At 48.3% G+C, this 16,367-nt stretch overlaps 1 protein-coding gene across 2 annotated transcripts in view; it reads left to right on the forward strand.

The window, feature by feature from the left end:
- The first annotated feature begins 1,459 nt into the window (after nucleotides 1-1,459).
- Nucleotides 1,460-16,367, forward strand: part of AMOT (angiomotin) — a 55,644-nt gene continuing 40,736 nt past the window's right edge. The window contains exon 1 of one of the 2 annotated variants that reach the window (XM_027893138.1): nucleotides 1,460-1,634. The gene's annotated coding sequence lies outside the window, so the exon portion shown is untranslated. Of the gene's footprint in view, nucleotides 1,635-12,202; nucleotides 12,748-16,367 lie in introns of those variants that run through there. The other variant, XM_027893139.1, reaches the window with a different exon arrangement.

Consider the following 16,367-nt stretch of genomic DNA (forward strand, 5'->3'; position numbering starts at 1 on the left):
GGGAAGGGAAGGGAAGGGAAGGGAAGGGAAGGGAAGGGAAGGGAAGGGAAGGGAAGGGAAGGGAAGGGAAGGGAAGGGGAGGGGAGGGGAGAGGAGGGGAGGGGACTTTCCCTCCATCCCGCCCCTCTGGATGTTTTTGGTGGAAGCTGGTGTGTGGCCACTACCTCTGCTGGGTTTTTCCTCTCTTCATCCAAAGTAACAAAACAAAGCTATCTTTAATCAAACACAGCAGGTAATAATGTACTGTGAGTGCAGATGTCCGTGCTTGAAAGCATTTTTCCACCTGACCTCGGATGCTTCGTACTCACATCTCTAAAATGTCCTTTTATTTCCACATGGCTTGTTTTATGCCTTGTTCTGTGTGCTCAACACAGCAAACCTTGCATGGCCAGAGAGATCTTTTATGGGTTGTAAATAAAAATGGATGAAACACTTCAACGTGAGATCACAAGAGCCGTATACTTGATGACCAGCTGCTGATTACTTGAGTGACAGGGTTTCCAGATTTTTTTAAGCTTTGCCTATTAGTACTTTTTAGTACCTGGCTACTGCCAGGTGCTAAAATGTTCTTAAGGCATCTAGAGATTTCTTATTACATTTTATATCCTCTGAAGTCACACTGGTCTTCCTAAATTATTTTGACATGGCAACCTTTCTAGACATGAATCTTTGACAGTCTGGCTTTTACGTTTTTGTTGCTTTTGTGGAGAGTTTTTCTGGGACAAAGAATAGTGCTAGTTAGAAACATTGTGGAAGAAACATTAAAAGCAGGTGGCCGAAAAGGCCAGTGGCATCCTGGCCTCTATCAGGAGTAGTGTGGCCAGCAGGACTGGAGAAGTGATTGATTGTCCCTCTGTACGTGGCAATGGTGAGTCTGCACCTTGAATCCTTGGGGGCAGTTCTGGGCCCCTCAATTTAGGAATGACATTGAGGGTCTCGAGTGTGCCCAGGGAATGGAATGGAGCTGGGGAAGGGGCTGGAGCAGCTGAGGGAGCTGGGGGGGCTCAGCCTGGAGAAAAGGAGGCTCAGGGGGGACCTTCTGGCTCTGCAACTCCCTGCCAGGAGGGGGTCGGGCTCTGCTCCCAGGGAACAGGGACAGGAGGAGAGGGAACGGCCTCCAGCTGTGCCAGGGGAGGGGCAGGTTGGATATCAGGAGGAATCTCTTCCTTTAAGTGATTAAACATTGGAAGGGGCTGCCCAGGGAGGTGGTGGAGTCCCCATCCCTGGAGATCTCCAAGGAACACCTGGCCGTAGCACTGAGTGCTCTGGGCTGGGGGACCAGGTGGGGATGGGGCACAGGTTGGACTCGATGATCTCAGAGGTCTTTTCCATCCTAATCGACCCTGAGATTGCTTCCTCCTGGGTCAAGCCGTGGCTGCCCAAGGCTCCGCCGAGCCGAGGCCGCTCAGGCCCGGGCGGGCAGAACTACAGCTCCCGGCCGCCACCGCAGCGCGGCCGGCGGGGGATGCCGGGTGCCGTAGTTGCAGCCGCCTGGCGAAAGTTAATCAGTGGATCTGGGGTGGGCACTTCCCAGAGCTCCCCGGTGTCCCTCGTTGCCATGCCGGCTTTGTCAGCCCGGAGGGGAGCGGCGCAGGATGGATGAGCGGGCGGCCGGCGGGGCAGGCGCCCGCGGGGTAAGAGCGGGGCGGAGGCCGCTCCGAGGGGGCTGAAGGCCGGCGCCGTCCCCTCCCCACACCGCCCGGGCGGTCCCCCCGAGGCGAGGAGGGGAGGTCCCCTGAGGGAGATGGCCTCCTTGCAGGGCGGCTGGGGGGCGGTTCTGTGGCTCTCCCCGCAGCCCCCGGGACCGCGGACACCCCTCGGGGGTTGCCGCGGGCGGTGTGGGCAGAGCGTGGTGGTGGTGGGGAAGCGGCGATGAGGGGCTGTGGCGGCTGCTGGGGGGGGGGGGGTGGTAGTGGGGACAGCGGGGTCGGTGCGAAGGGGACGCGGAGCCGTCCTGCCCCTTGCCAGGTCCATTTTCGAGTCCGGACAGTGCAGGAGCTGTTTTGGTACCCACAGTCCAGGGCCTCTGTCCCAGCTGCGGGAGATGGTCCCTGCTCTGCCCTCCTCTTCCCTCGCACTCGTCCCCGTCCCACCGGAGCTCATCCGCACCTGCCCCAACTCCAAATGAATAGGAACGTCTCCAAATCCGCCCGCTTTGATCTCCGAGAGAGCAGAATGCCAGTCCGAGGGTGATAATCCCCAGAGAATTAACGGGTTTGCCTCTGTGTCCGTGCCTTGTCGGAGGGTGGGATCCCACCAGCCCATTCGAGGCGCTGGCTTTGGCCATCCCTGCTGCTCCCTCTGCCCTCAGTCAGACCTTTCCCCAGACTGACTCAGGTAGGGCCATAAATACTCACCGCGGTATCTGCCGCAGCTCAAATCCCATCTGCCTCAATTCCAGGTTACTTTTTGAGGAAGGTGAGTGCTTGGAAGGCCAGACCTTCACTGTGGAGGAGCTGTGGTGGACACAGGGACTCGTGTGATCCTAAATACTCATTGCTCTTGCTTGGGTGCTCTAACCAGCCAGGGTCCCACCAGTGTCCAGTATGTGGTGGGACAGCCCAGCACTTTCATATTTTAGGCTCCTGGCGGGCTGTTTGGACTTCTCACAACATCCAGGCCCAGACTCTGGTCCTTGGCATTCCCACCTGCACTCTCCCATCATGAGATGCATCAAGAAGATCCCCACTCAGATTTCTGGTTAAATTTTTCAGTATTGCCTCTGATAAATGATCCTCAGTTCAGCTCTAATGCAGTATAAAATAGCAAATTCCACTTTAGGTAATTTTTCATTTTTACTCCACTTTTTAATGATAACTTTTCATTAAACATCTAATCCTGCCCTAGCATTTCTCATCAGCAAGGCTCAAGGTGCTTTACAAAAGAGGTAAAAACATGATTATTTCAATTATCCTTATTAAGGCTTAGGCTTTGGGCAGCCTCTGCAGATATTATAGGCCATAAATAATTCAGAGTACAATCTAATTAAGAGAAATCCCCAGTTGTAGACTGAAGTGCCTTACTGAAGAAGTGTTCAAAAGCATGGCCTTGTAAGCTAATCTCCCTGATCAGAAGAGTATCCCGTTATCCCACAAACCTTCCCTCTCCTGACTTGTCTGCCCCTGCAACAGGTACTTCCAAGTGCAGGACCCCAGGGGTGTTTTAGTGACCAAAGCAGTCTGGAGACTGAAGTCCCTTACCTTGTCATTTGAGTACAGGTCTCGTGCTTAGCAAAATGTCCAGCCTGAGCTGAGCAGGGTTGGGCATAGAACTGATTGAGTTTTTTAGTAGAAATAGGATTTGGAAATTAAAAGCATTGCTCGTGCCAGAGTCTGAGAGATATAAAGAAGACTGTAGCCTGGATCCACTTGATCCACAACCTAAACAGAATTCTGACCCTGAAACTTGCTCTGAACACCTTGTCAGATTTCATCAAAGTTGGACATGAACTCTCCCGTTTGGGAATTTAGGCTCTAGATTGCTAAACTGTGTGACACCTGTGTGTGGGGAGCTGGCCATCTCAGGGCAGCTGTTTATCTGTATAACTCAGCAGCAGCAGGGCTGTGTGGATGAAATCTTGTTCTCATTCCAAATACCTGCTGTCACATATTAGTTATTCTGGGGGAACGTTTTTGCTCCGATCTGTGGTTCCACGGTGTTCGGCGGTGACCTAATGGCAAAGTTCTCATCAGGCAGAGAAAGTTCTGAGTTTGGCTTTACATTTCACCTTCTCAGAAGGTAAATCATTCCTCTATTACATCAGTACTTGTTGAAGCATGTGTGTCTACAAGAGCTTCTCCCTCTGTACCCCTGCGATGTCTAACAGCTCAGAGCAGGCACAGGCCATCTTGTCGATGAAAATTCCTGAGTCTGATGACCTGTGGCGGCTTTCTTACCACTAAAGAAACTGCACCTGTGTTAGTCTGGTGGTGTGTAATTTCCTTGAAAGTTGGTGATACAAGAGCAGCTACAAGTAAAGCTGGAAAAGCCCAGACTGCCTTTCTGCCTGACCCTGATGGGGCTTAATCTTTGCCAGGGAATGCTGGTGTAATTTTCAAATGTAGCTCAAAGGAATGCTGATTGCAACTTACATTAAAATGAGTCCCTAAGTCCTCTAGGTCTTGGAGAGACCTACCTATATCTTGATATATCTGTGCTGTAATTTCTTCATTTGTGTCGTGTTGAGTGTAATTCTGATACGCTGGAAGCTTTTGGGCAGTGAGGCATGACTGGAGCTCTGAGCATTGGTGGTGGTACTGGAAATGTGCTCCAGATGACAGAGGAGAGAACCTGCAGAGATAAGCAGGGAGTGCAGACATTTTGAGAAGCAGAAAGAGGGAGGGTTAGAACAGAAGAAAGCAGTGAGGGACAAAGGAAGGAAAAATATAAAAGAAGAATCAGGAATAAAACTAAACCACCACCGTTATAGGGTCGATCAGTGTGGGTGAGGCTTTGCAGCTGAACCAAGTTTCCCTAAGAACATTATCCTGTGTGACTTATGGGAGGGAGGAGAAGGGTAGAGGGCTCCTGGAGAAGTGCATATGCACACAATGAAGCCTTTGGTTTCTCCCCTTGCATATTTGCAGAGCGCTCACGTTTTTCTCTTACCCCGGGAGACATTCCCGTTTCCTTTGATTTTCAGTGTTTGGAAGGCGCAGGGAGATGAAGCACTGTTGGGTTCCCTTATTAACTTAATCTGTGGAAAGCCCTACATAAATCAGTGGATTTCCTAGCCCTGCTGTAGAAGGAGGTGTTTGTACAGTGGAGTCAAACAGCAGATGGAGGGAGGGTTTGACACTGTCCCAGTCCTGTGCCTGTGACTCTCAGCCCTGCATCGCTTTGAAGTCTGAAGCTTAGGAGTCTGTGCGTTAATGATCAAGGGACAGAGCTGAGTACAGAATTCCTATGGTGCTGAGGTAGAGGTGTGGGTAGGAATGTGGGAAGAGAATATTTGGGAGCAGTCTGACATGTATAGTTAATAACATTAAAAAAGTAATCGTGTTAATTTCCTGTAGTTGCTCAGGTTCTCAAGGCTTTGAGCACCTTCACATCCTTGAAGATCAGTGATCGTTTGCTGGGTGCTGTTGTGTCCACACTATTAACTTCCTTGAAAAGTAGAAAACTTCAGGTTTTAAACCTTTTGTCCTTTTCTATGCCGGGAAGCTCGCTGGGATCCCTTAGGCAGGAATGTCTGTTCCTCCTGCAGAGTTTCAGAGCTGTGCTTGGCTGTCACTCTGTCCTACTCTGCCAAGTGTTGGTGAGCCCTGAATGCTTGGAAAGTTTCTCGGGACTCTCAGCAGATGTGAAGCTCTTCTGAATTTGAGATTTGTCAGGAGCAGAACGTTTTACAACAATTATTCCTGACTTTGACTTACGACGATGTTGAAACTCACTTTTGTTACCAGTGTGTGTATTCCTTTTAAGGCTCGAAGCTGTTTCTGCAGTTTCTCTAATTCAGGAGCTCTTCTTCCCAATTTTTACTTCATAAAGAAAAATGGTTGAAAGTGCTGTGTATCTTGCTGCACTGAATATACAAATATCTGCTGACTGAAACAGTGAAATAGGCCCTGCGTTTCAATTGCTGACCCCCTATTTGAACTTCCAGGACTTCACCTTCATTGCTGCAGTTTCTGGGTTCAGTGTGTACTGAGCTTTAGTTAGTTAGCTGAGAAGGAGTGTGATGTCTTTCCACAACTACATTTGAAACTAAAGAACAAAAAGCTACCTTGAAAAATGGCCTTTGGGAAGCAGATGGCAAAAGCCAAGGAACTCAAGCCCTTTGCTAATGAATACTCTGTCCTTAACATTGTCTCTTTTGTTTCCCACACTTCCATGAGCTGCACGTGGATTCAATTTTCCACTTTTTACCCTGATGCCTGATCCCTGCACAGTTTGGGAACTGGGACAGCTCTCAGCTGGGTTCTTGGCTTTGGGTTGATTTTGTTGCTGCTGGTCTGTTTGTCCCTGTGCAGGCTCAGGTGTGCTAAGGTAATCCAGGAGAGGTGTGGACAAGGCTTGGGTGCATCCTGGGGAGAGGAAATCAAAGCCTTGCCAGGTTCCTGGCAAAGGGTGCAACAGAGACAGGTTTAGGATCAGGTTTGCTTTGATTAAAGCAGCAGCATCTCCACTGTGACAGGGAAGATGTGGGATCTGTACTAGGACTTTTTTAAGGAGAGTTTTTTTTGGCATAGCTCTAAAATTGATGGAAAGTCAGGGTGGAGCCAAGGGATTTGGCATCATGGGAATTTCTCACACCAGCTTGTCTTTGTGCTACAGCACCACAGAAGTGCTTTCTGCTGAGAGAAGCATCTACATCAGATATTTATTTGTGACAGTGAAATTTATCCCAGTGAGTGATGATTGCCCATAGTGCGTGCAGTTCTTAGTAATGGCTGTGTTGTTTCCAAAAACATGTCTAGCTCTAAGATCTAATTAATCATCCATTTAAAAGAAAAATGGCATTTCATACCAAGAACATAATGCATTTTCATTCCTCGTTTTTCTCTCAATAGCTGTTGAACGAAGATCACCAGCAGAGAGTGCTGTCACTCTTCCAGAGTGTGTGAAATCGATTTTAAAATCTAATCAGACTTTGCTCCCTATTTCTATTTTTAGTTTTTCATTTAAGTGAAAACAAAACGTTAATCAATTACCTGTAACTTGATAACCTTGCTGTCTCTAATTTTCAGTATTTTTGTAGCTTACTACAGGATTGTTTTTAGGAGCACAACTACGTGTTCAGAAAAATTCTAATCGCTGCTTTTTGAAGCAGTCATTTAACAGAAATTAATCTGCTTTGTTCCAATGCATTGACCTTTTTCGTACATAAAATTATTTCTCCTTTCACTTCTCTTCTTTAATTTCCTGTTCAAAATAAGCTGTTTGCTCTTCAGAACAGCTTCTCTGTGCTGGGGGAAGGTGGTCCCGCTCCTGCAATTTGCAGAGCTCGAAGCATGTGTGTGGCACTCAGTATTTCACTGAGACCGTACCTTTCAACTTCCCAGCCTAGGGAAGTTTGCTTCCAGCCAGAGATTGCTGTTGGTTGGGCCTCTTTCATTTCTCAGTCCCTGAATCTGCTTCTGACATCAGCGTTAAAATGAAGTTGCAAGAGCTTTAAATCAAAAAGCACCTCCTCTCCCCCATCCCCATGGTATTTATCAGTACAGTTGCACCATTATAAGGCCTGGAGACTTGGAAGAGGCTTTTTGGTTTCAATCAGCCATGGTTGTCCCCTCACAGTCCTTATGGTCATTGCAATATCAGGATCTCTTTTTTTTGGCTGCAGAACCTGCTGTGCCTCTTGTTCTTGTGTAATTTCATTATTCTTTAGTCACTGAGGCCAAGCAGATGCTATGCTGAAGTCCAGGGCCTCCATGTCTTACTCTTACAGTCACTCTGATCTGAATCCACTGGACGTTGAAGGAATCTTTTAATTTATTTCAGCAGATTTTTTTAAAGAGACGGGAGAGGCAAGAGCGCAGGGAGATGGTCAACTTTCCTACATCAAGGCTGTTAATATATAATAGACATCAGTTAACAGCTTACAGAACCCTCTCTGGGAGAAGAACAGTGTCTTGTGGGGACATCCCTCTGCCCAGACTAACCCTGCTGTCCTTGTTTTGCCCCAGGTACAGTGAGCTGTTGGGCACTGGGGTGTGAATGTGTTTAGGGCAAAGCTGAAACGTTTATTTTTTCGTAGTTGGCAGTTGTTTATCACTCTCCTGGATACACGTCCTTCTTCTGAAATTCTGCACAGAAGGGGGCCAGAGTTCAGCAGTTAGAATAATTCTCCTTACAGGTGGTACCTGATCAATCACCTCACGGGTGACGTGTGACTGCTGACCTCTATATTGCATTTCACTGTGTAAGCTGTTCCTTTCCTGCCCCTTCCTGTGCAGGCCCTTTCTTCTCCCGAGGAGCCATGCTGCACTGGAGTTACACTCCATTAGAGGTACCCCCCAAGCTGACGTACTTTGGAAAATCTTTTTTTGGGAAACCTAAGATGAGCAGGAGCTGTGTTACAACGTAAATCACAATATAGGCAGGACATGGAGTTGGCTATGCAAAAGTTTCTGTATCAGTTACTTCCCCCCCAGAAGTTATATGGTCATCAAAGTCTGGTTATATAGAATGGGCAAAATAATACATTTGTGTAGAAAGACACAGCAATTACTTAGTGAAGGCCAGAGGAGTACACAGTGTGCAACTATTCCTGCTTGTGTGTTCTGAGAAGGAAAATTTTCCTAGTGATTCTGTGCATGTCAAGTTTCATGGTAGTAATTTCTGGTGCTGTTGGTCTGTGAATTCCTGTCATTGCCATCTTGGTGAATGATACCTGGGTTTACACATAATTCATACCTCAGTCTCGTGTCTGTCAGATAGATCCTGTTCTCTGCAGAAGTCGCAGCTGGTCTCCAGCTGTACCCAATGGCAGGACCTGTATTGGTTCACTTTCTTTTTCTTCAATGAATCTATCTGTCAAACTGACCTGAAGTGTCCAAGGCCAGGCTGGACGGGGCTTGGAGCAACCTGCTCTAGTGGAAGGTGTCCCTGACCGTGGCAAGGGGGTGGAATGAGATGGTCTTTAAGGTCCCTTCCAACCAAAACCATCCTGTGATTCTATGGCTTTGGCTTCTGTGACAAGAAATACAATCTCCCTTTTCAGAAATGTCTTTTCCTTGCTCCTGCTCACCTGGGAAACGTACTCAGCACCTCTTCTTAGCCTTTTTTACTATTTCTTGCATTCCTGTCTATTTACTGTAGGGTCCTTATTTCACCCAACAACGTGTTTACAGACTGGGTAAGAACCTCCAGCCTTGGTGGTGGTGGGGATGCTCTGTCTGGTCCCAAGAGGAAATGGCACTTCTGAGCCCTGCCAAGGGTTTACTTTTATGTGTAAGAAGAAAAGCTCTGTTAAACTGGCCAAAGAGCAGAGAGCCATGGAAATCAATTTATGCCCCTCTCCACTGACTGAGCGGTGGTGTCTGTACAGGAGGGATAATATCAGCAGCTTCCTGAGCTCCAGCTGCTGGGGACAAAGGGCAGCAGAGCTACACTGATTCCTGGAGGGAGGAAGTCTAAGATGGAGGAATTTTAAAGAATGTGAAGGACAACCTCTTAAAAAATTGTAGGTGGAGCAACTCCAGGTCATCCAAACACTTCCTAAGCCCAAGATTTATTTTCCTGCCTTGAACCCAGTTGCCGTTGTGGAGTTTGTCTTCTGTGCTTTTTAACACAACTGCCGTCACCTTTGTGCATAGATTGGCCCCAGGACGCTGGAGCAGTTATTAGGAACCCCTTTCTTGTGTTGTTTCCTGAATTCCCACGTTGTGGCGTGATGTGTGTATGGAAACCGCTCACTTCCTCTGCTGGCAGCCGTTCAGATGAGCTGGAGCTCCTGAGGAATGGGCTGGGCGGGAGCTGGGTGAAGGGAGGATACAGAGGGAGAATCTTGTAAGGAGGAGAATTTGGATGTCACACAGCTTTGTTCTTTTGCAGTTCCACAGTGCTGGTATCCCCAGCTGAGGGTTAAACGTGAGCTGTGCTCCTGGAATAAACAGCAGCAGAGGAGCTGGGGTTAACACGCTTCAGGCAGGGCTCACCCCTTCCCAGTGCCAGCACGAAGCGAAAGTTGTGCTTTCCTGATGACTCTGCCTTCTCGCTCTGCTCCCATATTTTCTTGGAGCGTGTAGGAGGGAGACAGGATGTGTGACTGAGGCACATTTTATAACTCTTGCACTCGCTGTAGCTGTGTATTTCCCTTGCAGCTCTACCCCACAACAAATTTGTACTTCAGCAGCCCCTCCTGCCTTGCCCTTTCCCTTTGGCATTTTCAGACTGTAAGGTTATGGGATGCTCATGAGCTGCTTACATGTGTGTTCCTACGTTTGTTCCCGTGAAATGTTCCAATGAATGAATGTCGGTTATGAGGCTAAAAAGTAGACGTTTATATATGCTGCATTTGGGATTTCTGCAATTTGACTTCCTGAACTTTTGTCCAGAGCTTCTTTTCAGTGTTAGGAGTTGAGAATGTCAGAAAGGATTCGTTTGCACAGAGCAATTAAAAGGTAAATGGCTGAATCATGTCATCTCTCCTCACATGAAGGCAGAATTTCACAGTGCAAGGATTTGCCATGTGGCCAGTGTTTTCACTTTTAGTACTTTTGGAAACTGGTGGCATCTTAACAGCCACATCTTGTCATACTGGGACTACTTAATGAGCTTCATATTTGCATGGTCAGGCTTTCATGTATCAAACCAGCTGGGGACACACCGTGACAGTTTCATTCACTTTTTTTTTGTTTCACTCTTTCTTGAAATTCCAAGGTAGTGACCAGGAGCCAAGTGGAAGCTGTCACTGGGAGATCATTCTCCTCCTGAGTTCAGGACAGGAGTGACCTCACTGGGGGAGGATTTTAGCGCTCTGTGTGCAAAAGCTGGAGGTGGATTGTGAGAAAGGCAGGGTACCATTGTTTGTACACAAGTAAGTCCCAATTCAAGGATCAGTTTGTTATCTCGGCTTTGTTTAGGCTGGGGATTTGCCCTGATTACAGGGATGGGGCAAGGAGAAGTTGGTGTTGCTTACCCCATTTCAGAGCAAGAGCTTTGCCTCTCTGATGCAGAGGCTGGTTCCACTGCAGAGCTGACAGTATTACTGTCATTTCCAACTGCTGTTAGATCTAAACGACGGAGACTGGCTTAAGTCTTTCTTTTTATTGTTGTTTTGGGGTCCTTTTACTGGCTTTTGACTGGGGAGACATGCTTTACATTAAAGGTTGTGACATATTTGAAGATAAACTATTTTAGAAGTTGAAATTCTGCAGTGTGATCCCAGGCTTTAGAGCCTTAGACAGAAGACATCTCTGAGCGTGGCCGTCATCTTTTATTGTGGGGTAAAAAGCTGAAACAAAGCAAAACCATGGTTGTATTTGGAGAAAAGAACTGAAGTCTCTTCAACCTCCTCTTCCCACACTGACCAATCAGTCCAGCTCTGGTAGAGGGGTAGAGGTCTGTGGGTAGTTCCTGTTAGCATAGGCTGAGCCTTGGAAGATTCCGTGATGTACGTTTTGGTTTTAAGCAGAACATTACATATGGGGAACTCTTTTTTAACATACTGCCTGTGTGCAGTTAGTCATGATCAGGTCTTGCTGCACTTTCAATGATTTTCAGCATTTGGCCAGGAAAAAGCGGGTGAGTCAGCCCCTTGGCCGGTGGACATTCGTATAAACCTGTTTCACTCCACTGGCTTACTGGGTCTGGTGTGAGGCCTTGGGTCTGACTTCTGTGGACGCTCCTGCAATATCGGGGCAGTTTGGGGCACCACAATGTAAGAAGGATATTAAGCCATTCGAGAGCATCCAGAGGAGGGCAGCGGAGATGGGGAAGGGCCTTGAGGGGAAGCCGCGTGAGGAGCGGCTGAGGGCACTTGGTGTGTTCAGCTTGGAGGAGACTGAGGGGAGACCTCATTGTGGTCTACAACGTGTGTCCTCCCGAGGGACAGTGGAGGGGCAGCTCCGGTCTCTGCGCTGGGTGACCAGTGACAGGACCTGAGGAGCGGCTGGAGCTGTGTCAGGGCAGGTTTAGATTGGATATTAGAAAGAGGTTCTTCCCCCAGAGGGTGGTTGGCCCTGACCAGGCTCCCCAGGGCAGTGGGCACGGCCCCAAGGCTGCCAGAGCTCCGGGAGCGTTTGAACGAGGCTCTGAGGGCGAGGGGGGGATTGTTGGGGTGTCCGTGCAGGGCCGGGAGCTGGCCTGGCTGATGCCCGCGGTCGCTCCCCGGCGGGGCTCGGGGCCGGGGCCCGGTGCCCGCACACAATAGCGGCGGGCGGGGCGGTGCCGCGGGCGGGGCGGGCCCGGCGGGCTCTTCCTGCCCGCCCCCAGCGAGCGCGTCCCGCGGGCCGCCCGCGCCCGGAGCAGCGGAAGGAGCGGAGCTGCCCTGCCCGGCCCGGCCCATCCCATCCCGGCCCGTTCCGTCCCATCCCGGCCCGGCCCGCCGCGTGTGAGCCCAGCCCGGCCTGGCCCGGCCCCGCTCAGGTAACCGCGCCGGAGGAGCGAGCGGAGCCGCCCGGCCGCGATGCCGCGGGCCGCCCTGCCCTGCCGGGGCCGCGGGAGCTCCGGGCGGCGCTGCCACTGACAGCCGAGCCGCGCCGCTCCCACCGGCCACCACGACTTTCCCTGCTTTTTTTTTGTTTGTTTGTTTGTTTATTCCGCCGAGCTCTCCAGGTACCGCTATCCTCCTCCTCCTCCCAGGCACCGCGGGCAGGTCCTGGCTGACCGTATTGGATTTTTTTTTACCCTTCCGTCTCGATCTCCTGTCTGAAAGTATATTTATTTTTAATAAAAGAAAAAGTCCAGCCACAAATCCGGTTCGTATCATCACATTCCCCCGTTCTGTGGAGTCCGGTGTATTTCTGCAGATAAAAAAGTTTACTCCCCCTCCTCCAGTTTTATTGACACTGAGGATGAAGAAGGATTTGCAAATGAAAGCGCCTTGAAATACAGCATCTTTTGGAGAGAGCTCTGCAGTTCTCCAGCCTGTTGAGTCTCGAATTCCACCCTTTGCCCCTGCTGAATCCACTGTTCTGCCCTTTACTCTCTGGGGTAAAAAAACCAAACAACAACGACAAAAACCCGAGGGGAAAAAGAATACCTTTGGCAGCAGGGAAGCTTTGTGTGACTGACCCAACGAGCTACAAGTGTCCAGTTTCTGAAAAGAAGAAAACCCTTTTGTCTTCAGCGGATCAGTAGGTAAGAGACGTGCTCACGGCACAAGGGACTCTGCCTTCATTCCTCAGCCTAAACCTGGGAGTTAGACTGGCTCTCCTCTGTCAGCTTTTGCCCATCACTTCTCTTTCCTGTAAAGTTTACTTTTCATCTTGCAAAATTCCTGCAAGATGAAAAATTACACTTATCCACTACCACGGGTAGTAAAAATTGCCAAATCAATTAAGGTTGTACTTGTGTGTAACTGGATCGGGTGAAACTCTGTGGAAGTCGCTGAAGTGGTTTTGGGTCAGGCTGTGTTTGGAAGCAGCTGCGTTTCTTGCGGTGCTCTTTTCGTTTGAGAAAATAATCGCAATCGTTGTGCTCGTAATCCACGTGTTGAGATTGCCTTTGCTTGTTGTGCTCCACGGAGGGGCACGTATGTGACTTTACGTATCAGGCATGCAAACAGGGCTGCCACAACTGACTGGGATTTCTTGTTTCACGCTGGAATTTGTTTTACTTTAAGTGCTTTACTACTGTGTCACAGGGTGTAAAAGTGTTGCATCTATAATCAACCTGCCTTAACAGATTATTGAACGTGGCTAGGAACACGCTTGGCATTGTGCAGAGAGAGCATGAGGAGATGTTTCCTTTGTTTTGAGATTTTTTTTCGAAGTAAGGCTAAAAATGCAGTGGAGACGTGCACATAATAACTGGATGAAGGCCCAGTCTCTGTGCAGGGAAACATATTTTGCAGAATACTCCTTTCTGTAGGGGCCAAGTGCTGGAAATGTCCTCGTTTACAACTGATAATACTGCTGTGATTGTCTCATTTTCCTTCTCCCCCAGCTCTGTAACCGCATACCCCCTTCCTAAAGGCCAGAGTTTCATCACTATCAGCCTTTCCTGCAAGGAAAGGACCTGTGGAATTTAATGTGGCTGGTAGTAGGACTCCTTGTGTCAGAGAGGATTATATTGTTCCCTGTGGAAACACACAACATCCCCCAGCAGGAGGAACTGCCTGTTCACGTGGTGAAACCAGCCTTAACATCAAGCTCTTCCCCACTGCGTGGGCTTTTCCTGTGGAGGATACAGGAAATGCTGCATTTTTGTCTATCCTCGTCCTGGCCCTCATTCCTCTTTTTAATTATTTTTTTTTTTTCCTTCCTCTTCTGTGGAGGGATTTCTGTGGGAAAAGAAAGTGTCCTGTTCCTCCTGCCTTAGAGGAGGGGCAACAAGTCAGCGTGCTCTGAGCTGCCAGACCCTCAGAGAACTCAGTCTCTGCTGAGCTGCAACAGCCAGCAGGGCACCTTGTGAGGGGACTGGGGTGGGTCACTGTCTACTACCCGTCCTGGGGCAGAGGACTTGGCACAGGTTTTGGCTGCCTTTGTCTCACTTTTTTCTGCCACCCTTGATTTTTTTTTGTGGACTGAACCTTTCTGTCACATCAGGGTGGGAACACAAGAACCGTGTTCTCAGGTTTTCCCTGCACCCTTGTGCTGCTCCTGGGTGAGTGGTGGGCAGCATCAGGTTGGTTTTCAGGGCTGACATGAAAACATGAACCCTCCCATCAGGACCGTGACCCTGTTAAATCTTTGGGTCAGACTTTTCACTGGGGTTACCTCAATGACTGCTCCTCAAGGGAAACAGGGTCATGAGTTGACCCTGGAAAAATTTGTCCCATAGTTGAAGGTGCAGATTCATCTGGGACGACACTTGGTCTCCCTCTCCTTTGCTTCCAGTACACTTACAGGCAACATAACCCCCTCTCCTTAAAACATTCCTGGGAGCCACTAACACAACGCAGAATAATTTCTTTCTCTTGAGGAAAGTGAGGGATTTACAGATGGAGCGAAGGAGGTGCCTGGTCTTCTCCCAAGCTCTTTGTGATTCTGGAGGTGTTTCGCAGGCAGTGCTGCCTGCCCTGGGGACAAGGCTGGAGGCAGAAAGGCAGCTGGGAATGGGAGTGGGCAAAACGAGTCATGTCGTGGGATTGGAGTGGTGCTGGCACCTCATCACTGGGGCACTTATTTAAACTGGGCTGATAGTGTGGTTCATCATTCTGCCTGTTCATGGTGACACACACCGTGAGACTGTGCCATAAATGTGGGAGAACCAGAGCGTTCCTCTTTCCTGGAGCACTCTCAAGCGACCTGAGACTAATGCTTTGTAGCAGAGAATGCTACAGCTGGACCACAAGGTTTTCATATGGCTGCAGTACAAACGTATAAAAATTCTCTGCAGTCTGTAATACAGCTCAAAGGGCAGCTGATTTAGACGTGCTTGAGTGTTAAGGTCAGGAGATCACATTCCATGGGTTACTAGATGAAAGTGCTTCAAGAGGGCATAGCATAAATATTTGATTCATACAGAAGGGATTGGTGCAAATCCTTTTGTCCCTTCCCCAAAGACGTTCTGGAGGAAAAGCGCTGTTAGGAGAATAAAACCCCACCGAACAGCAGAAAACTTGTAACTTCTTTGTGCTAGAGGAAGCTGGATGGTTACACAGTATATTATTGTCGAATTCCAGTGAAAAATCTTCTCGTGGGATACCACATCTTCAAGAACAGTGAAGGGAACTAATGTTTTTAAGTGTAAAATGACTCATAGTGCATGGGCTCCTGAGGCTGGGTTTAACATTGTATGCAAACATGGCCAGCTGGTGGGGATCTTTTGGGATAAATAAGAACTATATTTGTACAAGAAGGCTTGAATGATGCATTTCAGATGCATCCTGATTAGCATAAGCCATTCACTTTGCAAAAGAATAGCCAGCATCCCAGAAGTGGAGATAGTTTAATAGTTCTCTTGTTCTCTTTAGTCTGTCTTGCATCAGCAGACTGACCGCTCTTTTTGTTTATTTAGGAATAAGGTTGCATTGCTTTACTGACACATTTTCCTAACCATGACAGTGAAACTGAGAATTTGCAACCCCCAAGTCCTCAAAGTTTCTCCCACTTCTCTCCTTTCCTTTAGTCTCCAGTTAAGTGTAATGTGTTTTGGTTTTGTTGGGTTTTTTTGTTTGGTTTGGTTTGGTTTTTTTGTGTTGGTGTTTTTGGTTTTGTTTTGGGGTGTTTTTTTGGGTTTTTTTTGATGGAACAACTTGCACTATTTCATTCTTTATAGGGCCCAGCACAAAGAACTGCAATGAATGGACAGCTCAAGTAAAATTTGAGCTCATTAAAGCTTTATTTTCTTAACATGGAGCAAAATCTGATGTAGGTTTAGGTTGTTGCTCTGTTGATGTATACACATAGCTAGGTCTTTAATTCTAGATTTAGCAACAGTCCAAGATTATGTTGAAGTATAGATACTTGTAGCTGTGAATGAATTTGTCTGTTCATACCCCTCCTGGGGCAGAACTCCATTGCACAGTTCTTGCTTCGTTCTTACTGATGGCTTTTAAATAGCTGCAGAGCTGTGCCCTGCTGGGAAGACAGAGCCCTACCTAAGAAAGTTCTGACATGTTCAGAGTGTGTATTAAACTAAAACCTGGCTCCAAACACCTGTAAAGGACGAGATGCAGAATATGCTGTGTGTTAGGTTCTGCTCTGAATTAAAAAGAAAACAATGACCTTGTTCTTGGCAGAAGGTTCATGGATTGATAGGTGTTCCCTCTTTGGGCTGAAGTGTGAATGCTTTCAGAATAAAGTAAGATGCCT

Source organism: Empidonax traillii, unplaced genomic scaffold (assembly GCF_003031625.1).
Source record: "Empidonax traillii isolate 1590-97213 ecotype Southwest subspecies unplaced genomic scaffold, ASM303162v1 scaffold383:size710549, whole genome shotgun sequence".
Classification (NCBI taxonomy): domain Eukaryota; kingdom Metazoa; phylum Chordata; class Aves; order Passeriformes; family Tyrannidae; genus Empidonax; species Empidonax traillii.